Below are 27,123 nucleotides of genomic sequence, written 5' to 3' on the forward strand. Positions count from 1 at the left end.
TCGTCTTAATAGTATGTGTTTATGTCTAATGTATACTTCCAGCACAGAAATTGAAAGGTTTTTTTTTTTTTCCAAAAAAGGGTGCTTGCTACCCAATTTTCATATACTGTACAGTCTTAATTCATTTGGTTGAGGTAAAATGTTTTATAGTAATAACTTATTTCTGGTAAACTCCAAACACTTATTAAATTTTTCTTTAACCAAAGCAACACAATCCTTCTCTAAGCAAACCAAATCAACCAAATCACAGAAAGAGAAGAGAGAACTTTTCCCCCTTCGAAGATAAAAAAACACATATGGGATAGAGTAAAAGAAAGAATGATAAAGAATTTAGAAATCACACATGGATAGGGGAAGAAAGAAAGTGTTACCATAATAAAAATGTTAAAACTTTTGGAAATCAATGTATTCTTCACAGACTCTAGCTAGATCAGCATGTATAATGATCAAAGGATGAATTCTGAATAGGTGTGGAGAGTTTTAAACAATGGGCTTTATGTGCAGATTGATAAAGATTGACTCTAGCATTTCACTGGCTTCTTCAAGAATTTCTTGAAAGTCTGAAAGTAAAGTTTATAATTAAAACAAGCAAACAAACTTCTTTATCCCTGTTACTAAGGCACGTGCCAGAACTTCTGGACTGTGACTGCTAAATACTGCCCCTCTCTCTCACTCCCTCATTGTCCCATTCCCTTCACCTTCCACCACCCCCAACAAGTACCAGTCAAAAAAGTAAAAGTAAAAGTAAGTCTCACCTGACTGACTGTGAATTCCTGTGCTGGAATTTTTAGTATTTTACTAAAAAAAGAAGTTGGTCATTTTGAAAGTATATAAAATGCAATCTTATTTAGAGCAACGGTGAAATCAAACATTGTGCTCACTGAGAAGTTTGCAACATTTGACAAATTGTAATTCTGTTCTTCGCAAACTTCTAAACACTTCCTGCTAAGTGACAACAAGCTTCAGCAAGTTTCCACAAACCTTCTGCAGCTTCTTCATCTCACTATAAAGAACAGATGCCGTTTAGGGGCTGCTGTGAGCTCTTCTGTTCTCTGTACAATATGTACACGTACAAAAAGGAATTCACATTCGATGAAAATGTGATAGCCAAGGCCTCCAGAAAGCTTTAGCAATAAGTGCACAGCACTCCAACAGCTGGCCTAAATCAAGGGCTCTCTGTCAATCACAGAGAAATGTGACAGACTTGTGGCTTTGTGGCAAAAGCGACAAAATTTACAGTTTGAGAGAATCACATCAATAACAAAATAATTTGTGTTGTTAAAATATACAAAGATGCTCCAAATTGTTTTCTAACAAGTTTAATGAAAATGTATGTATATTTTCATATTTAATATCAGAAAAACTGAAAAAGTAGGTAAATAAATATAGTTCTAGTCATTTTCACGTAAATCATTAGAGCAAAAAATACATATCTGGCACTATGTCTTACTATGAAAAATAATGCCAATAAATTTAAATTATCAAAAAATAAAATCTAATGAATTCTGGGAAATTCAATGAGTTTACTATGTTCTTAATTTTTAACTTTTTCTTTTAGTAAACTCAGTCCTCCAAAATATAATTTACTCTCACAGTTCAAAGGTAGATATTTGCTAATACAAAAATTGTTTTACTGTGGAATTTAAAATTTTATCCAATCTTTATAAACTAGGTTTCTTTCATACTTTGTGTTGTATTCAATATTATAAAAGTCACTCCTAGTCTAAAACAGTGCTTCCCAGACATTCATGTTCTTAAGATCTTAATGTAAAATTCACCTGTGATACTTATCAAAAATAGCAATTACTGGGCCTCTCCCTAAAAAGCCAAAGCAGCAGATTTGGATTGGGGCTCTCAGGAAATAATTAGAATCAGACAAATTTGTCACACAGTGCTCGAAAAAAAAATTGAGAAAACATTTTTCTAAGACATTTATCTGTATGCCATACCTATTTAAGCAAGAAATTTTTTTAAATGGGGAATTTGGAAATTGAGTCAAAAATGGCAGAAAGAGGTGGGGAGATAGGCTTCATAAAAAATATATACATTGCTTATGCTTTATTAGGTAAATTTTCATATATGTAAATTGCCGTATAGATGGCACATCTCATACCAAAATTACTACAATTTATTCATATATACTAATACACAGTTTTAGTGATAAAATTAAATTGGTATATATTAATAAAGTATATATATTATATGTATATATATTTTAAATCAAATTTATCACTAACACTGTATGATTTGGGGTGGGAAAGCAATATTACAAATGGTATCTTCCAGGAAACACATTACATACGTAGTATACTAAATTTGCTTGTACTATTTTTTTTGTAGGATTTTACCTACACTGAGTTTCCATAATTGACATTTTCTAGTTTACAGTTTTGGTTACAATTGGTACTCATAGGTATTATTTAAGTTCCAAAATTTTGATAAATATTTTGATTTAGTGTTTCATTTATGTTACTTTGTTCATTTTTATTAATTAATTCAGTTAACAAACAAATGAGGGGAACGAGAATATAGTGTTCTATTCATTTATTTGATCTTTGACAAGCTTCTTAATGTCTCGGAAATTCATTCTTCCCATCTATAAAATGAGGTGAAAAATAGTTCCTGACTCATAGGATTGTTATGAGGATTAAGTAAATTAAATATTTAAAGCACTCACAGTAGGGTGTGGCACATGGTAACTGCTTGATAAGTATTAATTGTTCGCAGTATAAACAAGATGTTGTGTCTTCTCATATAATGTGTTCCCTACAGTGACCATATAATTTATCATTCAAACCAGGAAACTTCTGAGACTAACCATGGCACATTTACTAATTTTATGGGAACAAAGGTGAAAACCTAGACAGTCTCAGGAAAGTAGATATATATAATCGCCTTCCTTGACACTTAAATTTCATTAGGTATATGTTTTAATTATTCAAGAAAAAAATAAACTGAGCAGAATGAATTTAGGATAAATTTATAGAATTTATAGTTAGAAGAGACTATAGAATCATATAGCCTCACTCACTATTTTACAGAAAAGAAATTTGAGGCCCAGAAAACAAAGAATTTAACCAAATTCTTAATGAGAAATCAATTTCTAAACCTGGTAGGGCCAGAGTGACTTGATTTGGTACTTCTGTCACAAATTATCTTTAAAAGATAATTCAGTACAATATTTTGTTTTGTTTTGCTTTTCATAAGAAAGAGTTGTCAAAGTCTAAGCAAGGAACTAAATTTCCAGGTAAGCAGCCTGGATTTTATTGCTGGGGATCAGATCCAGAATAAAGATGAATAACTGGGAGGAGAACCATAGAAAGGAGAAGATGTCAATCAAGTCGGGGTTCAATTAGACACCTAGGGCTCAGTAAGAATCTCTCCAGAGGAGTCTGGGTAGTTTTTAATGTACTCAGGTGAATATAATGAGCACACTGATGAGCAGTTTGAAGGGATTCTTTTACCTTTCTTAAGGCAATTATATGTTAATTTTATTTTGTAAGAACCACTTCTCCCTACCCCCACTTCCCTGCTAAGGTTAAGGCTGATTCTCTTCTTAAGTTGCAAGATAGAGCAGGTAGCCTAGGATAAGTCAACCCCCATGCAGAGAACTCCTTGTCTACAAAGGAGTCTGTACAGATGGCCGCAAAACTCTAGTGGTATCTCTTTTATTGGACTAGTTAAGATTATTATCGTAATAATAATAATCTTAATAATTATTATCTTAATAATCTTAACTATGTGTCACTCTAGAAGAAGTGAAGCCCAGAGATGAACCTATGTGATATGGTGTGAACCACAATTTAAACTACATTTGATACTAGAAAGCTTTCAAAGGCCAATAAATACACTTTTGCTTAAGCCAGTGAGGGCCAGATGTCCTATCACTTATAACGTAATCTGTAAATGCACCAAATTACCTTTTTGAGCACTGAGGTCGAGGCAGTTGACTGTGTCATGGTTGGCACAAAACTGGAGCAGGCATGTGTCTGCAGACAGAACTCACTAATTGATGATCAAGAAGAAAAATAAGGCAGGCCTTAAATACAACCAAAGCAATGGTTCTCAGTCTGGCTGCACATTATTATATTCACCTACTGAGTTAAAAAATACATCCAGCCCCTTCGCTAAAAGATTCTAATTTAATTGATCTGATATGGAGCACACACTTCAAATGATTCTGAGGCCAAATCTGAGAATCATAGCCAAGAATCACAAATCAATTATGAGAATTCTTCACTTCATGCTGACTAATGTGGAGTCCTCTAGCACAGAGAGAGAGAACCTGGGCTGTGGTCTCATGAGGACTCAAGGTGAACTTTGCAATGTCTCTTACTAGTTAAGTTTGCACAAGTCTCTCAAGCTCTTGAACATGAAGTTGTTTTTGTTTTTGTTTGTTTTTAATGTATACAATGGGGATTACACTCTCACACTGCTGTAAGGATTAAATGAATTAAAGTAGATAAAGCCCTTAACACAAGGCTTGATACATAGTAAACACTTAAATGACAGCTATCTGTGGTGATAAAGGAAAAAATGGTACAAACGCAGGCTGTGGTGTGGTAGAATTCTGTACTAAACGGGTACTCGATGTGTGACTTTAGAAAAATAATTTTCCCTTTCTGAGCTTCGGTTTTCTAAGCTACTCAATGATATTCTAAAATGATCTATTTAAAGATGTAAATTTACATCTCTAGTTTCTATGTACATCAGATATCACATGTGAAAGTGCCGAGTACACAGTAGTCACTTAAATCTTAGTTTGTTGTCTTTGGTTTTTCTTAAATCATGGATATAAGGAAATCATGACTTTCCCCATTATGGGAATAAAAAGTTAAAGTTAAGTGCTTTTGTGGGAGGTTCCACATAAGCATGGGAAGCACATGATAGAAAATTGATTCCCACTGGTGGAGTATATTTTCATAACTTCTGAGATAATTAACAGCAATCACAGATCGCCAGTGACAGAAGGTACAAAACAGCATTATCAAAGAAATCTAGTACATGAGAAGTTAAACTGACCTTTCCAAAATAGCAGGGTCAGGCTGAAGGGTAAAAAGTACGTAACAGGAATAATTCTTCCAAGTGAATAAGAAAAAAAAATACAGGGAGACTTTTCAATCAAACTTTTGTAATCTGTCCAAGTGAGAAAATAAAACTTTGGCTTATCCAGACATTGCTATTTCCTACTCTATCTCTGCTGGGTACAGAGGATGGATGAACGAACTGCTTGCTTTTTGTGCCATAAAATACATACGTGAAAAAAATACACACACACATTCAGGGAAATAAATAAAATAAAATAATGAAGGGTAACTTTAAATAGAAATATTGATTGATGACATTTCTCTATAAATCCATAAATACTCTTCAGATTGAAACACTGAGTTGCTGTAGTTCCACATACTTGAAGGATATTTTTGAGCCGTTCACCTAAACTAGGAGCAGACCTGTCATTGCCTGCCTTGTTAGAGCATCTGATGACCTACATAATTAGCAGAGCACTATAAAAGTAAATCCTGGCTTAGAAAGTAAAAATAGAAACTTGCAAATGAAGTTAAAAAAATAGCAGGCAAATAATAATTCATCAAATACTCCTTGATTCTTCAGTGTGAAATAAGACCAAGCATTGAAGAATACAGACATAATCATGACAGACAAGTCTCTGAGATGCAGGTAGAAGGTAAGTTTGCTCTCCAGAGGAAGTGGGATGTCAGCTCCAGGATGAAGGTTAGTGACTTCTCCAGCAGCATTCACGGGAACTCTAGATGTGTCAGCCAGGCCTGCGTGCTCTTTGCAGTCAACCTCAAGTATCAGTTTTGAAATGTGTGAAAATCACCAAATTAGACAGAAGCATGTGAGACTATGAACACTTTTCCTTCTTGTTTTTAATTATTAGAAATTGTAATTGACCTGTATAAGTGACGTTTGTTGCATTGTATAAATAGCTGAGCTCTGATGCTACTCCTTTCATTGTTAATGAAAACGGGGTGTTTACTTTAGTAATTCGAATGACAGAAATGTCAGCTATGAAAAACATAACACTTTAAGCCCTGAAACAAATAATTTTCCAGCTCTGTGTTTTTTTTCACTGCGCCACCATATGATCCACAACTGTATGATCTACATATTGGGTTTAGTTCACTCCTGAAATCTCAAGAATTAAAAATATTCTTACTCTTTCTTAATTACCTTGTTCATTTCCAAATTAAACTCTATCTTTTTAATCATCCATTTGCATTAAAATTCTGAATTTCTTCATGGCAGTAAGCCAAGAACAAAATATATATATACACATACATATAAATATAAATATATATATTATTGTTTGAAAAGAACTATAAGTGAAGCTAGGGAAGGCTGATTTATTTTTGTCCGTTCTCTCTCTTTTGTGCTGCAAGAGGGTTTTTTCTTAATTTCTTTTTAGCCATTGTCTCATTTTTCTTCCTTTCTACAAACTTTAGGTAAGGCAGTTGGATATCTTGGGATTCTGCATTTTCTACATCAGCAAAAGTTGGAGTCTGCTATGAAAGTGTGTGACTCTTTTTAATCACAGTGTTATATAACTCTGCAGATTCTCTAAGGTGTAATGATATTTAGAGGTGACAGTAAAAGCATTACAATTCCACCAAGTGTTATACAGAGAAACCGAACACAGAGAAGGCTGAACTTTTTCAAACAGCTCGTAGGAACATAATGAATTGTTATTTTCTTTTTTGCAACATTTTGATTAAACGAAAATAGCTAGTTGAGATTTTGGTCACAAACTGGAGATGCTGTTATAATATACCTATTAAAAATGACAAATAAATCCTGCATATTATTTACGGCTTTTCAGTACTTTTATAGAATATACGTTAAATAGGAATAAAAAATTCATGTGGATTAGTGTGCCGTAGATATTTTTAGCTCTTATTTGAATAAAAAATATTATTGACACATTTAGAAACTTGGCTAAATTCCTTGAATTATTTTTTTAAGTGTTCATAAAACCCAATTTCATCATGACATTATTAATAGTGGTAGTAGTAGTAACTGTAGCAGTACCACTAATATTTAGGTACTGTTTATAATAATAAACATTTCTCATAATCTTATGAAATAAGTTATAGCTCAGAAATCTATTGTTACAGGGTAAGAAAAATAATGTCATAGTGAAAATTTGAAGATGAAGATAACATTGTATAAAGTTCTTATAAAGCTTCACCAGGATCCCTGAAATTATATGATTGTCAAGTATACCAGTGTGACTTATGAGCAGATCTCAAGACTTACTGAAATACAATAATTAAGATAGTGTGGTATTGATGCAAGGATAGACAATCAGACCACTGGAAGAAATTAAAGAGTCTAAAAGTAAACTTACAAATATAAGCACACTCATGACAGAGATGGCACTACAGTAATGGGAAAGAATAGTGTTATCGATAAATACTACTATTCCAATTGGATATTTATATAACAAAAAAAGCAGTTCTCGATCTGTATCTCATTCCATGAACAAAACTAACTTCCAAAGCATGGCTTTAAATATGAAAGGCAATAAACGATAAAAAAATCTAGAAAATAAAATAGAATACCTTCATCTTTTTGAAGAGACAAAGATTGCTTGTAAAGGGCTCAAAAAACCTTAACCATAAAAAAGTAATATGGAAATCAAACTACATTAAAATTAAGAACTATTATAGATATTGTCTATGTCAAAATTAAGAATACACCATTGAAAGTGAAAAGGCAAGCCACAAAGCAGGTGAAAACATTTGTAATGCATACAAATGACAAAGAACCTGAATACAGAATATGCAAAATCTTCTACAAATTAATATAAAAATATAAATAATTTTAAAATGGGAAGTATACACTTTACAAAAGAGGATAACAGATTTGAAAAGGGTGCTCATTCTTATCAATCCTGGGGAAAATGTAAATTTAAACCGCAGAAAGCTAAAGTTAAAAGGACTGATGATTGTCATTGTTAGTAAGGATGTGGAGCAACTGGAACTCTTACATATTCCTCCTGGAAGTGTAAGTTGGTTCAATCACTTTAAAGAACTATTTAGCAGTTTTACTAAAATTAAACATATGCATACTCTATGACACACCAATTCCACTCCTAGTATATTCTAACTAAATGAATACCTTTGTGCACTGAAAGACATGTTTAAGAATGTTTACATCAGCATTATTAACAATAGCCAAAAGTGGAAACAACCCAAATATTCATTAATAGTAAAATATATAAACTAGAATGTTCATAAGTGGAAATTTATAGAGCGATGAAAAGAATAAATTAGTACTATACCCTACAATATTAATGAGTTTCATAAACACTATATGTTCAAAAGTTGCCAGACATATAAGTTCATAACTGGTAAATCTATAATTTTAAAGTCAGACAGTTCATTACCTCTGAGACAAAAAAGGACTACAGCTTAGAGGAACCTATAATGCTGGTAATATTTTATTTCTTGGCCTGTGTGGTGGTTCCATGGGTGTATCCACATAATGAAAATTTATCAATTTGTATACTTTTGATTTCTGCACTTTGCCATAAGTTATACTTTAATTAAAAAGTTTGTTAAATGTAAATGTGTATGTGAGAGTTAAGTGAATTATCTTAAAACTGGAATATTGGATAAATTATCCTTAGCATAATTTAACCTCCTTTCAAGGAAAGTGGAAATTATAAAGCAACAAAAACAAACAAACAAAACAAAACAAAAGAAAACAAACAAACAAACAAAAAAACATGCAGCAAGAGTGAAATATCAACAGAATTATCAGTACTTGGACTCCTTCTACAATGACCTGATTTTTGGGGTCACTAGAGTCATGGAATTCAAATCTGCTTCTGGACTTTATTAGTCCTTATTGACTTGATGAAGCACACTGACATTGTTAGGGTAGAAATATAATATCTTAATATCTTTTTCAGTATGTTTTTATATAAATTTATATCATTTAAAATTCTTTCAACTTTATATCATCGAAAATCTTTTTATTTCAAATCTTTCCCAACTCTCATCATTATAACAATTTACATCCATGATAAGAACTGAACAATATTATCAAGGAATGAATTTTGGTATTTTTTACTTCAGGATTTCTTTCCACCATGTCTTTAGGTCTTGATATAGTCTCATACGGCTCCCTAGTAAACCATCACTTAACATCCTCCCAAGACCGGGGTGCATCAACATCGTAAAAACTAAATGAGATTTTAGCAATATTAAATAAGACCGTAGTAATGAATCAATGAAGAAATCATCAAGTAATCTTTTCCAGAGAACATAAGAAAGTAAAAGATTCTAATTTTATATAATGACTCCCCAATTATAAACTGTTCTAAGGTAAAGATGGCAAGTTCCTGATACTTATGACATTTATTAAACTGATCATACTCTCTCAATATGGCACAGCCATCCTCCCCACCCAAAACATGGTAAATATCACTCATTTATCAGGACTGTCTGTTTCTTTCCTCCTGAGTTTTTCTCAATACTATGATTCAGACTTTAGCAATTATTGGCACATAAACCTAAGCTTGACAACCCAAACTGTAGGAGAATTAAGATTTACTAAGTAGGGTAAACATTCTTACAAAAATAAATTTTTACAGGAGAGAATTCACAATATCATAAAATGTTACTACCAGCAAATCCAAGATTAATGCAGACCAAACTCATATCTCTTTCATTTGAGAATCTCCCTCTTAGAACACATCCAAAAATTTATTCTAGTTTCTCTTGTTCATATTGCTGCTATTTTAGCATTCAGTTTGCTTAGGGTTTCAATATCCATAATCTAGTACAGCTGACTTTAGTTTAATAATTTAGATCAATAACACCTTTATGCAACCGAATCTTTCTGATCTGCCTAATGTAAAATATACAGTATATTGTAATTTTTTGTACTATTATTTTACTAGGTTCCCACTTTAAAATAAGCTTTCCAAGCTGAAAAAATTTTCAAGATATTTTATCACAAATAACAAAAGCTGAGTATATACCTCAGTACAAGCTGCCCTTTCACTATGGTGACACACAATGTACACGGCATATGACACAGAGAAAGGATTCAATCGTTATTTCTGAATAAATAAACAGTGAAAGATATATTCATTTAGCCAGGTACTTCCTCACAACAATCTAACATAAGAAATACTGAGTACCCTTATGTTCATCCACACTTAATGATATGGAGAAATATTTAAGCTGTATTGGTGCCTAGAGGAAACCCTTGTTCTAGGAAAAGAAAGATATAAAACATGTTCTAATCCCTTGTACTGGATGGTTAGTGGAATTCTATAAAATTTTGAATATTTTTATGACTCTTCTTCTAGAAATAACAAAAGCAGCTCAGCTTAACAAGTTAATATTTATCAAAGATCCTCTTTGAATCAAACTGATATTTCCAATTAAAATAGAATGGGACATCTTATTTATAAAAATGTGGGCTCAAAATCCATTTACATTTTCTTGGAATTTTCAGGAGAGTTCTATGGACTATGTCAAACAGTGTGACTTACTGAGAGAATGATTCAGAAAGTGCTAAAATTACAAAAATATTTTCTCCCATAAAAAAGTTTCATTGATAGAATCATACTCAAGCAGGATGTTTTCTCCTGGACTCTGGGAACAACAGCCTATCTCTGAAAACTTTTAGGCCTCTAACTTAGGAACAACTTTCTCATTTCTTATTCATATTGACTACCAGCCAGATCCATTTGGCAATGGTAAACTGACCTATTAAAACTTCCTTTACATTCAAATGTAAAATACATCTACCCAACATTCTATAGTTATGTTCGCAGAAACTGGTACGTGCCCTCTCTATGGAGGCTGCAAAAAGCACACACATCCTTGAACAATTTATAATATCTTAAAGCTGGTTATAACAGGATACCAAGTGAGGAGGCCAGAGAAGAATGAGGGCAAAAGCGACTCCTATGACCTATATCCACAGTGAGGAAGGCTTAAGATGAAAGGCAGCTCTTTAAACAGGCTCTGATCAAGTATTCCTTGCTATTTATTCCTCTCAAAATTCTTGTGGGGGTTAATTATGTGACATAAAATGATCACAAAGTCTCGTGTTTTCAACAACAGATATTTCTCTTTCATGACTTGTATTCACTGTGGCTCGGCTATATCTCTGCCCCTGGTTCAGAGAGCATTCTCCCTGGACTCAGCCTGATGGAGCAGCATCTGCAGGAAGCATTGCCTGTTCTTGTGGCAGAGGGGAAAAAAGAACATGCACTGGCTCTGAAACTTCTGCTAGGAAGTGATTCATCCCTTCTACTCACATTTCATTGGCTAATGCTGGTCATAGGGCAATGCCTAAGTTGTACAGTGCAGGGCTGTGTAGGCCTGCCTCCTCTAGGCAGCGGATCCACAGGGAAAAGCACTGAATATAGTGAAATGTGTTCCAATCTTCTACATTAAATCAAAGTAATCGTCACTCTTAATTGCAAATAGTAGAGAGAGGCCAGGAATTGTTTTAGTCAATTTATTACATGGCTAATGGAGGAAAGAGTGAAAACACCTCCCAGGCTAAGTGCTGTACATAATTATTCCAGAGAATCACCTCAATACAGGGTGGGATGGCACAGGAGCCTGATTTTATAGAAGAAAAAATAACCGTACTAAGAAGTAATAATGTTATAATACCATACCAAACTGCAGATGAATTCACTCATTTAATCCAAGTATATAGAGAGCCATCCTAATCATAAAAAAAATTATTAAGAATTCATCTTTATGTAATAGGAACCACACAGACATAGCCCTTTTAGAGCTGACAATCTTAGAGACACACTTGGTACATACATACTTTATAGACAACAGAATAAAACATGAAAACAATACTTGAGCCAATGGGAAAATGTTTATACTACATAAAACAAGTTAAGCATTTATGAAATTTATGATTAGAGAACAAGAAACATAAAAAAAAAATCATTCAGGTTGCCATCACCTTAAAGTTCTATACCATTAGAAGACAAAGATAGATGGAATGTCTATGAAAACTAATGATTTAATATTTTTACTAGCTCTACAAAAGGGAAAGGAGAGGAATTTATGAACCTAACTTTGCTTGTTCTGAGAATCCTAAAACAACAACGTATTTTTATAATCATGTGCAGCTGGATCCCCAAAACAGATTTGGTAATTAATGATTAGGCATGTAAGTTTCTACCTTTACAGAAGAATAAATACATTTATTATTTTTTTAAACTATAAGAATTCTCCTTAAGTAATGCTAATCACAGAAGAATATTTTTGCTTTTATTCTCTATAGTTTCTCCCATCTCTACTCTTTTGATGTACATAATTCAACCTATTCTCCTAGGCCGCATTTATTCCCACAAAGCCACAACATTTCTGGAATATTGTGCACTACTTACACTTTTTGACTATCACATCCACAGCATGATTAACCACAGAGTCCTCTGATTCTTCCATTTTCTAGAACAGTGGTTTTTAAACTTTAGTTTCGCAAATATCACCTAAAGCACATGTAAGAAGAAAAATGGAAAAAAGAAAATTTCCTTTTGTATCCTTCCCAATTCTGATTCAATACAGTCTATATAGAGAGATGACTAGAAATTAGCTGATTAAATCAAGCCCCCAGCCTTCTCCCATTCTTCCGGGGAATCTGATGACCCTCCAGGGCCACAGGAAGATAGTTTTATATTGTCCCTCCATTGTAATGCCACATTTTTATAAAAATTTCCAAAGATGTTCTATATCAGATCTTATTATCTCAGGCTAGAATTTACTTTCACTCCAAACTGAAGGAAAGAATCACTGAACCCTCTTCTAAATTATGCATTTTCAGGTTATTTCGACCCCTAAAGCTGTGAGAATGTACTTATTCAAGGTGAATTTTGAGACAAAAATAAAAGAAAAAACTTTCTGCTTGCTGATTATGAAAAACATTAGCTGATGTAAAAGCAGTAAAAATACCCATGGAAACTCAGGACAATGCCAAACAAGCTCATTTACAACTGAAAATTCTGATTTATTTAATACACGATATAAAAATTTGACATATTTTTTAACTCAGAAAAGTTAAAACCTCTTGTAATGATCCTGATGTACATCTTTTCAAAAACAATTTGGCCTATACCATTAACATCTAGGTAAGGAAAGGAAGAACTTTCTAACCACATCTCTCCATGCACTCTGCCTCAAGCCAAGCTTGGCCACCACCAACAGTGTCTTGAACCTGTCCTGGTTCCATGTACTTTCTTCCCTTCTTGCTTCCTGACTGTTTCCTCATCGTAGCATGGTTGAATTATGATTATCCTTTAAGACTCAGCTCCAATGCTACCTATCCCATTATATCTTTTATATTCCTTCAGCCAGAAACAATCCATCTTTCCAATTTCCTCTGGTACTTTATGTCTGCTCTGACATGGTTAATCAGTTTTACCTTTAAGTATAATTCTCTTAATTCACAGATACTGATTTTTTTACTATAAAGCCAGAGACAAAGATTTATTAACCTTTATATTATCTAGCGTGTTTAGTACAGGTAAATATTCCAATGTTTGTAGAAAAATGGATCAGTGAAGAAAGAAAGCATACTAAAATACTTCAATAACCAGTAGCTTCTCTAACTGGATATAAAAGAGGACATAGAAAACATATTGTTAAAAAAAAATCTTAATAAACACAAATAAATATTTGTATTAAATATTTGTCAATACTTTTCCTTGTTGAGGAGGATAATATGTGCATTGTAAGGTATTTAGTAAGTGTTTGGGGTCTCTACTCCTTAGATATCAGTCACATCTCTTCCCTCAAAGTCGTGACATACCAAAAATGTCTCTGGACACTGTCAAATGACCCCCCGGGGGAATAAAATTACAACTATTTTAAAATGAATCTATTTTCTTAGACTATACCAAAAACAAACAAACAAACAAACAAAACCCATGCATTTACTTGTTACTCTAATGGGAAGAATAATATCTGTGACGTACAGCAGATAAATTAAGAAATCTTCCATCTCTAAGATTGTATAACTGAGCACTACACCATACTCAAATCACGCCTTCTTTTCTTACTGATGAAACTCGTGGGGAAGAGTTCTTGGTAGAGTAGCCTGAGGATCACAGAGAAAGGGAACCCCACTCAGGAAAAACATATATCACAGAAAGCTAAAAGCAAGGATGCAGGTCTACTACTTGACTGAGAGATTCAAGAAGACAAAAATAACACCTGTTTTGCTCATTATTTATCTGGCACATAGTAGTCCAATACTTATTACTGAAGAGATGAATATCATAGACCTAATTTAGCTCTACTTATTTGTGAAGGTAAGACAGTGGCCTTCTCTTGGAGGATCTGGAAGGTTAAACTATATTTATTACTCAATTGCAAGTTTGAAACCTATTAGACAAGTTGAGAAGGGGCTTCTTGGTTCCTGGTTCTCTTGAGGTTACTGTTTTCTTACAAAGTTGCTAGCCTGGTGTTCTCCTAACAAATGAGTATGTGCTAAACAGGGTTTGTCCCTTCTACATATGCTACTATCTAGGTGTGGAAAGGAGGGCTACTGTTTTTCCTCCTTTGACATAAAAGAGAGGAAGACTTGAGAACAGACATAAAAATAACTAATGCAGTCTGTTAGCACTATTTGAGGGTCATGCTTATGTGTCCTCACATTTTCTGGACAGAGGAAGGGGGTAGGAAGCCTAGCATGACAATCAATATCAAAATCACAACTCCATGATAAAAAATGCTGTCATCGTGGTAATGACTTGTTTAAACATTTATTAAATCACTTCACAACAAATAGTAACACATGAAGTGTTATCCTCACATTTCACAGCAAAATCACTACTAAAGCAGAAAAAACACTAACCAAACAGTTTAAAAATCTTCATCAAGATATTATTTAGTTAATATTGAGTGGTTTAATTATTCTTGTTTGTTAACAAGCAACCTTTTTACAAACAAATTTGGCAACCCAATGCAAGCATGGATATATTATTAATGCTGAAAAAATAAATTTTCTAAAATCAGGAAATTCAATATTGGAATATGCACAACACAACAATTTTCACCTTCTACCTGTACTTTTCAGGCCTCTTCTATTTTAGTTTGACTTTCAATAATCATGAATTATAACAAAGTTTTTATCGATGACAGAATCACAATTTAGAATTTATAAAATTATGTGAATTTCACATTCAATCAACTGTTTCTTTTTTCTCATTTTTTTTAAACTTTTACTCCAAAGAAGAGCAATAAAGAAAAGAAATAAATATTTTTCTAGATCATTTCTAAAATGCAATGTTCCCTATTCTCCTGGGAGAGAAAGGGGGAGAGAGAGAGAGAGAGAGAGAAAGAGAGGTACTTTTCACATAGAATATTGCTGAACTGCCTTAGTCACCTTTTTAGGACAGGTCAAAGAAAATTACTGATAATGTATTATTTTCATGTCTACTTATTATCTGAATTATTTATCTCTGTATTAATTAGGATATACATTAGGCCGTTGGTTATTAAGCTTTTTTTAAGAAAGGCATCAAAGTCTGAAGATTAATTCAAAGTTAATGTGACAGTTCCATAGAGCTAAAGACCCCTAAATCCTTCTATAATGTCATTTCACCACCCATCCACTACAGCATTGCCTGTTTTCAGTTGAAGATGGCTCACCATCACGTCCACCATGTCCTCATTTCAGCATGGGAAAGTTGCGGCGAGTGGGGGGAGGGGTGTGGTTAGCATGCCCTTTCTTTAAAGACACTATTAAAGAAGTTATTCATATCACACCCCTTTAGCCAGCCCTTGGTCACCTAGCCACTCTAAACTACATGAGAGATTGGAAAATGTTGCCTTGATTTTGAGTAGTCAGATGGCAGTCTATAATTTGAAGTTTCTATTACTAAAGAAAAAGGAGAAATAGGTATTGGGACATCTACAAGGCTCTGCTACACTTTGAAATATTTTTAGTTTTTAAACCAAGTTCAGTCTTGCTGTTACTGTCAGAAGCAGAAAACATTTTGTATTTCATTAGCCAAAACATCTGATCCCAAATATGGCAGAGCAGCCCACCCTGGGAGATGTTAAACAGGCTTTTATTTTAATTTTCTGACAGACTATTCTCAGAGTGGCACATCCAAGAAGTTCTAACTGAAAATAATCCAGGTGCCATGGAAGCCTGAATGCTATCTGTACCCAACATTCATGCTGTAGAGAAATGAGAGCAAGCTCCAAAAGGAGGTATGATTTTATGCTGAAGATAATTCAGGAGGAGAGAACTTCTCCTTTGCCTGATAGAGCATAAGCCACACAGACTGAGAACAAGAAAAGAGATGTGAATTATCAAAGAGCCTACCTCTTTCTTTGGTCTCTGAGTTTGTGATAGGCTGAAGATCACAGATCTGATTAGTGGCAGAGGGGACAGCATCTATGTAGTCTGACTCCCAGTTTGGTGCTTTTTCCATTACACTGAAGTGCCTCCAACAAGATAACCTGAATCAATAAATATATACAATGAGAATGCTCAGGTTATTATATTGATAATCCAAACAATCTAGTTGTTTGAGGGGTGGGGAGGAAGGAGTGAAAATCCAGTGAACCAGTCAAGATTTTTACTTACAGTAAAGATTTATACTTTTCTGCAACATATGCTCCCTGAGGATAGGATTGTTGTGTGTTTTGTCTACTGCTATTGCTGTCATATATTAGGCACTAAATAAATATTTGTGAAATTAATGAACAGATTAGTCTCGTACAATCAGTTTCTACCTAAAGCTCAAACCCTTCAAACCCTGTTTTTATACGGACTGCTCTTGGAGCAGCACTCCCTGGAACTAGAGGCAGTAGTGTGTAAGAGCCTCAGTCCTTGAGGGTGGCTTCCCAGTTGGCCCCCAGTAGCAAAGCTACAGCTGGGCCCCCTTCCCTGTAAAAGTAGAGTGGACACATCTAATCACAAATTACGCCATTTGTTCAGTTTTTCCCCAGCAACATTTTCCTTCATTGTCTAAAGATGTTTGTTGGTTGGTTGGCTGGTTGGTTGGTTGCTTTCTCTGCTGCCTTCTTTCCCCTATTTCTTCCAGTCCTCTATAGAAATAATAATCAGCCTGGTCCTTCTTTCTCACTTACCATACCCATAAAATTTTTAAAAAATAGAAAATCTTCTTGAAATAATGAGTAACTCAACACTGCAAAATTCTCTAGGTAATTCAGAAGTCCCCTGATCATACACTGTATTCTAACTATCCAATTGTAAAATTCCCAATTCACTGGAGAAGCTCATGTTGAACTAGAAAAAATAAGTTGTCAGAGTACTATGGAGCTAACTCTATTCAGAAAAAAAAATGAAAGAGATGAGGGCAAAATAGAAAAATACAAGCACTGTGCATTGATAGCACCATTATAATAATAGCAACTCAAAATTGTTGAGTATTTTGCAGTTTACAAAATCTCACGGTACACATAATTAAACTGAAGCTCAGTATCCTTAAGTGAGTTGTTCAATGTTATGTAACTGATACACCTCAGAGCATAGAACCAGACTGAAGTCCTCTGAGTCTAAAATGTTATGTTCTTGTCAATACATCATGCTACTTTTTTAAAAGATTAACATAAATTCTGAAATCATAAAAGAACCTTGCAGCTTCTGGAAGGTCAGCAGATCTACTGAATATAACAGCTGTTTAAAACCATGGTATTATAGCCTAGTAATTTATCTTGATCACCTGAGAGATGTTACAAGTAATTAATTATTAATAATATTGTGCTAAAGCTCATGAATGGCTACTTTTTCTATGATTTAGAGCTGATATACCTGTTGCAGTCACTCAGTCGATTGTATTCTAATACATTTTTTGGGGTGGACACGAAGTCATGCAATAATAGCTATCACTATGAGGTCAGCATTTGCACAAAACCTTGCCTCCATCAATGAGAGATCACCTCAAAAGGGTGACAGCATTTTTGTACATGTCATGTAAGAAACTTTGGGTCAAAATAAGGAATCTGGGGTTATAAACTATTTTCATTTTTTTTTACTGACCACAAGCAGCATCAGACATGCAAATTTGCACCATTCTATCATAAGTGAGACCAATGAACATCTGGAGCTGAAAAAGATCTGGAGCTATTACTGCAAAAGAGACAAAAAAGTAATCATCTTTGTATATAAATGCCTGCCTACTGCCTTTAGTCAGGTCCATTAGTATGACTAAAGTAGTATGGAAAACTGGAAACAATTCAAAGAACAGGGCTCACCTTGCATCAGCCAGAATAAATGCTGCTTCTCTGAGATCTTCTATGTCTACATCAGGTAATTTTAATTGATTGCTTTTTATGCCAGTGTTTTGTGCACACATTCAGTACCATAATAGTTACTGCTCATGTAATTATTCATTGCATTTTTGTCTTTTCTCCAAATGTAAAAACTCTTTGAGGGCAGGAAATGTTTTATTCATTTTTATGCATCTATAATAGGTGCTCATAAAATGTCTATTTAATAAAAATGGAAGCTTAAAATCAAAAAGCAGAATCTGGAAAAAAAAAAAGAGTAAGAATTTCTTAACCTGAGGAGTGGTCACAATGAGTATTTAATGAATGACTAGTAAGGCAGATACAGACAGTGATCAAACTGTTGCTAGAATGCACTTGTTCTATGAGGCTTCACAGCACTTTGGCTTTTACTCTGAATCTCATGGACAACCAATGGAAGATTTTGCATGTAGGATTAACTTGGCTGCTATGTTGAGAATAATTTATAGGGGGACAAAGGCAAAAACAAGGAGATCAGGTAGGAGGTTATAGTAATAATCCAGGCAAGAGATTATGTTGACTTTGTTAAGAGTGGTACTAGTGAAAGATGTGAGAAGTTGTCAAATTCTAGATTTTTACAATATGTATAAAGTAGAGTCAATAGTACTCCATATATACTGGTTTCCATATGTGTAGGAAAGCAATCAAAGTTTTTGGCTAAAGCAGTAAAAAGGATGAAGTTTAAGGTTTCAGACTAAATCATATTACTGAGGGAGGGAGTATAAAGAAGCAAAGAGGTATAATGTAGGAGATCGAGCACTCTGATATTTAGGAGTTGGCCAGAAAGGTAGAAATAGGACCAATGGAGAATGATGTTCTTAAAATCATGTGAAGAGATTATTTTAAGAAGGAAGGAGAAGAAAGGCCTCAGTGACCCCTTTAAAAAAATATGTGTCACATGAAATGATGATCAAGAATCCACCAATTTAGCAAAATGACAAATATTGGTAAACTTAAGAGTTACATGTGGCGGAGAAACGGGATTAAAAGCCTGTTGCTGAGGGAACAAAATAAAATGAGAGAAGACCTAGATATGGTGGGTTTTGACAACTCTTTTGAAGGATTATGCTTTATAAAAGGAAAGCAGAGAAATAGAGAAGAAACTAAAGAGGAACATGAAATTACAAAAGGACTTTTATTTTTAATAGACTTTTTAAAAGCAGTTTTAAGTTCAGAATAAAATTAAGCAGAAGGTACAGAGACTTCCCGTATTCTCCAACCCCCACATATAAATACCCTCCCTCATTATCAACATTCTTCACCAGAAAGGTGTCTTTGTCACAGGTGATAAACCTACATTGACACATTGTCCATAGTTTACATTAGAGTTCTCTCATGGTGTTTGTTATACAGTCTGTGGATTGGAACAAATGTATAATGATGTGAATCCATCATTACAGTGTCATATAGAGTAGTTTCACCTCTCTGTGCTCTGCCTATTTATCCCTCTCTCCCCCTTAACCTCTCGCAAGTACTGATCTTTTTTTGCCTTTTCTAGAAGATCATATAGTTGGAATCATACAATACATTGCCTTTTCAGAATGACATCTTTTACTTAGTAACATGCTTTTTTTAAAAAAAAAAGTTTCTTCCATGTCTTTTTATAACTTAATAGCTCATTCCTTTTTGGCACTGAATAATATTTCATTGTCCGAATATACCACAGACTATTTATCCATGCACCTACTGAAGGACATCTTGGTTGCTTACAAGTTTTATCCATCATGAATAAATCTGCTATTAACACTCATGTGCAGGTTTTTGTATGGACATAAGTTTTTGACTCTTTTGGATAAACACCAAGGAGTGTGATTGCTGGATCATATATTAAGCATATGTTTAGTTTTATAAGAAACCACCAAACCATCTTCCAAAGTGGCTGTACCATTTGGAATTCCTATCAGCAGTGAATGAGAGTTCCTGCTGTTTCAAATCCACACCAGCATTTGCTGGTGTCCGTGATTTAGATTTTGATCATTCTAATAGGTGTGTAATGGTATCACATTATTGTTTTAATTTCCATCTCCCTGATGACATACAACATGAAATATCTTTTCATATACTTATTTGCCGTTTGTATATCTTCCGTGGTGAGGTGACTATTAAGGTCTTTTAAAATCAGATTGCTTATTTTCTTATTGTTCAGTTTTAAAAGTTCTTTGTATACTTGGTATACTTTGAATAACAGTTCTTTATCAGATGTGTCTTCAGCAGATATTTTCGTAAGTCTATGGCTTCTTTTCTCATCCTCTTGACACTGTCCTTCTCAGAGCAGTAGTTTTAAATTTTAGTGAAGTCCAGATTATCAATTCTTTTTTTTCATAGATTGTGCCTTTGATGTTGCATCTAAAAAGTCATCACCAAACCCAAGATCATCTGGATTTTCTCCTATGTTATCCTCTAGGAGTTTGATAGCTTTGTGTTTTACATTTAGGCTATGTTCTGTCTTGAGTTAATTTTGTAAAAGATGTAAAGTCTGTGTCTAAATTCTGTCTTTCTTTTCTTTTCTTTCTTTCTTTCTTTTTTTTTTTTTTTTTTGCATGTGGATGTCCAGTTGTTCCAGCATCATTTGTTGAGAAGATTATTTTTTTCTCAATTGTGTTGCCTTTGCTCTTTTATCAAAGATCAGTTGACTACATTTATGTGGATCTATTTCTGGGCTCTCTATTCTGTTCTGCTGATGTATTCGTCTATTTTCTCATCATTTTATTTAATAAGAGAAATTATAGCACTGGAAATGACCCAGAGGGGAGGGAAAACCTAGTGATAATAATTAAGAGACAAGGATTAATTGCTTAAATGAGGAACTTGGATCTAGTGAACATTGGAGAGGCTGGATAGCAGAGGAGCACAGTCAGGTAGTCCACGTTAAGGAGAGGAATGTCAAATATATGGCTGCTCATGTAGATGGGATACTAGATGTGCTGTAGCACTCTGGGACAGTCTCTTCAGATCGTTTCTATCATCTGAGTGTAATACAAGTCAAGATTATCTGGAGAGACAGAATGAAAAAAAAATGAGGTTTGAGAAGAGGGTAGAGGTACTAGAAAAAAATAAAACAAACTAAGGAAATGTAGGTCTGTCTGACAGCACTAAAAGTCCTGTTGAAACGGTCGTGAATTTAGTTAAATGAGTCAGCATAAATTTTTACCTAGACAAGTTCAGCTGCTTAGGCGCAAAGTAGCAGAGTTTAAATACTACCTGCCACTTTAGAAGTTGTGTGATCCCACAAGGTTTAGCTTCTCCAAGTTTCTATTCTCTGATTTATTTTTACAGGTGTGTTGTAAGAATCAACTGAAATAATATATGCATATTGTAGTGATTAAGAGAGCTCAAACACTGGCATTAATCTGATGGGCTTAAATCCTGACTCCTGTGTTGGTAAAGGTGAGAGGGACAAGGGGAATGAGGGCATATGCGAAGTAATGTTTATAATTATAAAAAATAAAAATAAAAAGGAATCTAAGCTGGTAAGGAGGAAAGTGAGAACATGAAATGAGATAAAGGAGGACAATGAAAACATGACTTGATCAATTTTCGGAGGTTTTGTTTCATAATCAGGAAATCCGATGAAAAAATTGGAAGTGGTCAGAAAGTAGAATGCCTAAAACTGACATTACGGTAAGAATACAGTGACTAATATGACCTTGGAAGTAGATGTCTAATTTAATGTAAAGGACTAGATTAATGAAAAAGATCTCAAGAAGCTGAAAGCCTCCAGATCATCTCTGTGGATATTTAAATCACTAAGAATTACAATGAGGAGTAATGTTTGATAAAAATGACAATGAAGCAGAAGCTAAAATACTCAGAAATTAGAAGGTTCTATAAATGACTGCAACCAAGAGGGAAGTGTGAATAGTCTCATGACAGGATCTCAAAGGCAGAAAAGGGTTAAGGCGGAATGAGAAACTTAGTAAACAAGGAACATACTACCTTACTTGGAAGACTAGTAGTACAAGAGGTGTGGGAGAAAAAAATGCCCTGAATGCAGAGCACATGTAAACTATCTACTTTCCTAAGACTCAAAGGTCATATTCCAAAGTCAGAAACGAGCCACTCAACTCTGCTATACTCTGTAGGAAAGCATACTATATCATCATCTGCCTCTGTATTACACTACACCCTTAGAAGAATATGTAGCAAATAAAATATCAACACATGTAATAATGGGGTCCTAAAAAAGTACAGATACAACAATAAGGTCAGCCTCAGAAAAATATTCAGTATAGCCAACTAAGTATGCATCTAAAAAGTAAGCATCAATGGTGAGATAAATATGAATCATTATTTGTTTTTAAATATAGTTTTATATTTTTTTGATCCTTTTAATTTTTTATATTGAAATAGGAATCATTCAAGATAAGACAAATTTATTTTCTCTTATTCGTGTGTACATATATATGGAATATATATTATAAGAATATATATTCCCTTAATATCTTATTTTTGAATGCAAGAAATCTATAGAAATCAAGAAGAAAGATAAATACTTGAACACAATTTAAAGGACAGAGCATTAATTTTTACATAGAGACAACTGCCCTGAGATATAATTGATCTCTCTGTACATTATGGTCGGAATTTTAAAAAAATTAAATTTTACAATATTCTAAGTATTTGCAGCTCTAGATAAAGTAAAACATTTAGAATATATAGTTATTGCTTTGTCCTTTACAATCAACCTCTTTAATACAGGCATTTTAAATAAAATTGGAATTTCAGAGATCCAATACATACATACCCCAAACACACTAATTCCACATCTCTCCCAAAATTAGAGTGGTTTAATAAGCATATCTATAGCCACTATTTCTTAAGAAGATCTCAAATAAACTAAGAAATAATTAATCATAATTTTCAAAAATCAGAATTGAGGCAAAAAAATTCATTACAAACAAAATATCACAATTTTAAATAAAGACAAGACATAACCCTCCACATGAATGACCTGTCTCTTTCATCTCACCCTCCCAGCCCTGGGTCCAATAAAACTTTATCTACAAAAACAGACACTGCTGCATAGACCACAGTTTGCCAATTTGATTTTCTAAACTATTGCATTAAAATACGATTTAACTTGATTACTGAGTTTTTGACATCCCCTTAAATTTTATTCCTGAAGCAAGTACATCACTCACCTCACTCTAGTCCTAGTCTGTCAAACGCCTCTGAAAGTGAATGATTACTATATGTCTACCCCCATACCCCTCACAAAGCCTACCTCACTTTACACAGAAACAGACACCTAATACTCATATACACACTTTAAAGTAACAAGGCGTTTACTCATTTTAAATTATTTCAGTCCATAAATAATTCCCTGGGGATCTTTGACTCTTCTCAAACCAACTGTTCAGTTTGTCTGCACAATACCGCAGCAGTAAAGTTATCCTGGAGAGGGTGGACAATTACAACTGGCAGTTATCAAAACGGCATTAAAATTATATTAAACTACAAATAACAATAGTCCTGATAAGTTTTTGAAATATCTTTTGAAACTATTTCACATCTGGAATGGCTCAATTGAGATGATCATCACAGGAAAATTAAATCACCAAAAATAACAAGATAACAAACCATTACAACATACAGTGGCTTTATATCAATGATGTTAAGTTAATGGGAGAAGTGCATAAGCCTCAACTCTATCACCATTCAGTCTGGAATAAATAAAAACTTTGACAGAACAAATTAAGGAGTGAACGATTTAATACCATAATTAGTAGTGAGAAAAAAATTAGTAATTATTGAAGAAACCATATGTTTAATGCATTAACTGTAGCTATTAAAACTATATTATATTATATTTGTCAGATTATGTAATGAGTGAGATTTTTTTCAGAGTATAAGCTACTTCCTAGGAGGAAGATTAGGTTTTTGGGACGCCTTATTATTTAGGGCACAGATAACCGTACATTAGTTTCGTATTATGGTTTGCACACTGGGAGGTCTGCTTCAGTTGTAAAACTAGGTTTTCAAAAGAGCTTGATGAGGTGTCAAAAAAGCAATATCTAGCAACTGATAACTTCAGGGTACTGAATTAATCTGGAGCTTCTATGCCTCCCACATCATGTGAGATTTTTAGGAGACAGTCCTGAAAAAGTTAGGGTGTCCTTCACAAATACGGAAATCTTCTGCCAGTCAAGACTTACACTCATGCTCAGAGATCCTCAGAATATCAGGTTAATTCCAGAATAGTTCCAGGAATACAGTATTTTCTAGATGAATTAAGTCCATTCCTAGCTATGGAAATCCTTGAAGAAAATTGGAATGTATACCCACCTAAATTATTCAGGAGTTTTCTAATCTTTCATGTCTTAATAGAAGAAATACACATACACACACACACACACACACACACACACACATACATACACACATATATATATACTATATATGTATATATATTTATATATATATATATACAAATAAAAGGGCTATATATACACAAATAAATATACATGCATACATTCTTAAATCAAACAAACTCGAGGTTAGGTAAAATGCGATGAAGGAAATTCATAAGGGGCCAAAATCTATTACTGGAGCTGGGAATCTTCTTTATAAAGCCAAGGAAGCACTCTTTGAGGAGGTTACATTAACAGTAACCTGAAAGAAGAGCGGCTAGCCTTGAAAAGCATGGTGGGAAAGAACATTCCAGGGAAAGCATGTTATAGCATGTGCAGAAAGATTTGCTGCAGCAAAGTAAAATATGGCAGATTCAAGAAACAGAATTTTATCATAGCTGAAGTATATTGGGCAGGGGAGTATCTCTCTCTCTCCTTCTTGCCCCCTCCCTCCCTCACACACACACACACACACACACACACACACACATCCCAATTTCTTTGAAATACACAACATGCAAAATTGGATTGAGGTAAATATAGCGCTATAGAAACAAATAAGTATTCAGAATCACAGCCTTACTGAGGTTAGTTTGTATACCATAAAATTCACCTATTATAAGTGTCAGTTCAATGATTTTTAACATGTGCAATTGTGCAACCATCACCACCAACCAGTTTGAAACTTTCATCACCTCAAAAAGTTGTTTCATGTCCTTAGTACTTAATCTCCATTTCTATCTCCAGTGCCAGGCAACTATTGATCTGCATTTTTTCCTTCATAGGTTTTCTTTTTCTGGTAATTTCCTATAAATTTAATCTTACTACATATCACAACATACATATTAAACATATACATTATACAACTTTTGAGTTTAAGTAATCATGTAGTCTTTGTGTCTGGCTTCTTAGCAACATTATTCCTCTGTTGTTTCATGTATTAGTAGTAGTTTGTTACTTTGTGTCTGAATTGTATTTCATTGTATGGATATACCACATTTTCTTTAATTCAGTTGATAGACATTTGGATTATACCTAATTTGAGGCTATCATGTATAATGCTGCTATAAACATTAGTGGATAAGTCTTTATATGAACACAAGTTTGGGGTACCTAGGAGTAAAATTGCTTGGCCATATGGTACCTCTATGATTAACTTTTCAGTTGTTACATTGAGCCATGTTTTTAATTTCTTGCTCATAGACCAGTTTTGTAAGATCATAACAATTATGAGAGAGCCTACTGGAATACTTGATGAAACCTGTACTATACTCACCTCTTTCCAACCTGACCCTGTAACATAATAAGAAACCTGGAAATGAAAATAGCAACTACTGCCATTTACAGAAGAGAAAGTTCAAAAGAGTGAGAACAAAGTGGCCAACTTAATGGAAGGTTCATGTGGACATTATCTAATTAATCATTTGTAATGATTCTTACAGTTCATCACATAAATACAGGGTCTGTCATAGAAAAAAAAATTATTCTAGTTATTGGAACTAAGATATGTATATGTGTATCCAGCTGGAGATGTACTTTGCACTAACCAGAAATATGTATCCACTATGAGGTCAAAAATATAAGATTCTCTTTTCTACTAATAAAAATTTTCTCCGTAACATTAAGTTATTTCTACCTACCCATCATCTTCACCTGGAAAATGCACCTTCCCGTGGTCTCTTCAGATCTCAGAAATTTAAAAGTTAAATGAAATGCTAAATGGGCCTGTTAGTAGAGAATGACAAAACTGATGAAGACAATGTGCAGCGACTTTCTATCTGAGGCAGAAACATGCACAACGCGTAGAGAAAAAGAAACTAAAAATATCTGATGTTGTTATAAAGGAAAGCAGAGCCAAAAGCAATTTGTCTGTGCTTCTTTCCCATCTGTGTGGCTCCTTCAGTTAAACAGCCAATGTAGTCAAATCTGATTTGCTTTCCCATTATAAAAGTTGTAGCTTAATGTCTAGATAAAGACATCTTTATATAAATACTGTATATACATCTATGTTTCACGCATATGTTTCTTACATGTAATTTTTGTACACACACCCTGTGTTCCTATCTTCAGGTAATGTATTAGCCCATGAGAAACACTTAAAGGGAAGACTTTCTTCCAGGGCTGGGAGAATTGTTTCTTCTCCTGAACTTGACTATAACACTAGAAGAGCAGCAGAGAAAGAGTTATTTCCCTGATCTCATATCAGAAAAGAAAGTTAGATCCAGTATAGTCAGGACTAGAAGAAATAAACTGAGTACTTTTTAAAAATATCTCTTGGCAGATAGTAGGTATACATACTGTGGTCCTTGTCCATCAGACTGAGGACTAAGAGGCTAAGTGATTTGTCCAACATTATTAAGTGCTTCCCATGAGGAGTCAAACATGACATCTGAGAGCCTTTCCTTCAGACTAGTGCTCCAACCAGCTGACCACTCTAGCTATAAATATTTGCCCTGGCTGTATTTTCCCACTCC

At 33.9% G+C, this 27,123-nt stretch overlaps 1 long non-coding RNA gene across 1 annotated transcript in view; it reads right to left on the reverse strand.

Moving 5' to 3' along the window:
• The window catches only part of LOC120612518 (uncharacterized), a 534,137-nt gene that overhangs the window by 138,600 nt on the left and 368,414 nt on the right, over positions 1-27,123 (reverse strand). The window contains exon 12 of the long non-coding RNA XR_005655466.1: positions 16,348-16,484. This is a non-coding gene — a long non-coding RNA (uncharacterized LOC120612518). The remainder of the gene's footprint in view (positions 1-16,347; positions 16,485-27,123) is intronic.

Source organism: Pteropus medius, unplaced genomic scaffold (assembly GCF_902729225.1).
Source record: "Pteropus medius unplaced genomic scaffold, Ma_sr-lr_union100, whole genome shotgun sequence".
NCBI classification, from domain to species: Eukaryota; Metazoa; Chordata; class Mammalia; order Chiroptera; family Pteropodidae; genus Pteropus; species Pteropus medius.